Here is a 1,031-nt window from a genome sequence, read left to right as displayed (position 1 = left end):
GCAAGCGGACCTGACCTAGGGTGGATTTTATACTGGGTTTTTTAGGAATTTGGAAGACACAACTTTAAAATTCGGTTTAATTCGGTTTTACAGGGGGGGATTGTATATATGTTTTGGTTTTAAATATGTTGTGCGCCGCCCTGAGTCCCGCAGGGAGAAGGGCGGCATATAAATTAAATTAAATAAATAAATAAATAAAATAAACTGGCTCCCTGGTTTACCGAGGAGCTAAGAGAGATGAAGCGCCGGAAAAGACGCCTAGAGAGCAGTTGGAGAGCTAGCCGAACCAAATCCGATCGAGCACAGGCAAGGATGCAGGTTAGATCCTACCTAGTGGCGATGAGGGTGGCAAGGTCTAATTACTACTCCACCCTCATTGCATCATCAGATAATCGCCCGGCCACCCTCTTCAGGGTGACTCGCTCTCTCCTTCAGTTGAGGGGGGGAGGATCCCCTGGAGGGGAGGGCTGAGGACTTTGCTCAATATCTGCATGACAAAGTCGCTCGGATTCGAGAAGGCCTTGACTCTGACTGGGTGGCCCCGGGGGAGGAGACGGGAGCAGGTCTTGAGACTGTTATATGGGAGGACTTTGACTCTGTGGCTCCCGAGGACGTGGACAGGATCCTGGGGAGGCTGAATGCGACCACATGTTTATTGGATCCGTGCCCCTCCTGGCTGGTACTGGCTGCCCGGGAGGGTACACGAGCCTGGCTCCAGGGAATTATAAACGCTTCTCTACGGGAGGGTGTCTTCCCCGTAGCCTTGAAGGAGGCGGTGGTGAGGCCCCTCCTTAAGAAGCCTTCCCTGGACCCAGATGTATTGGCTAATTGCCGCCCGGTCTCCAACCTTCGCTTTGTGGCGAAGGTTGTTGAGAGTGTGGTTGCGCAGCAATTCCCCCGGCGCCTGGAGGAAACAGTCTATCTAGACCCGCTCCAGTCGGGCTTCAGGCCGGGATACAGCACGGAAACGGCATTGGTCACACTGGTGAATGATCTCTGGAGGGCCCGGGACAGGGGTTATTCCTCTGTCC

General features: G+C 53.6%; 1 protein-coding gene across 3 annotated transcripts in view; it reads left to right on the top strand.

Annotated features, from left to right (window-relative positions):
- CACNA1E (calcium voltage-gated channel subunit alpha1 E) overlaps window positions 1-1,031 on the top strand; it is a 291,680-nt gene that overhangs the window by 231,124 nt on the left and 59,525 nt on the right. The gene's annotated exons all lie outside the window — the stretch shown is intronic.

The sequence above is a fragment of the Protobothrops mucrosquamatus genome, unplaced genomic scaffold (assembly GCF_001527695.2).
Source record: "Protobothrops mucrosquamatus isolate PMUCROS unplaced genomic scaffold, P.Mucros_1.0 scaffold140, whole genome shotgun sequence".
NCBI classification, from domain to species: domain Eukaryota; kingdom Metazoa; phylum Chordata; class Lepidosauria; order Squamata; family Viperidae; genus Protobothrops; species Protobothrops mucrosquamatus.
This window is presented reverse-complemented; position numbering and strand designations above follow the sequence as displayed.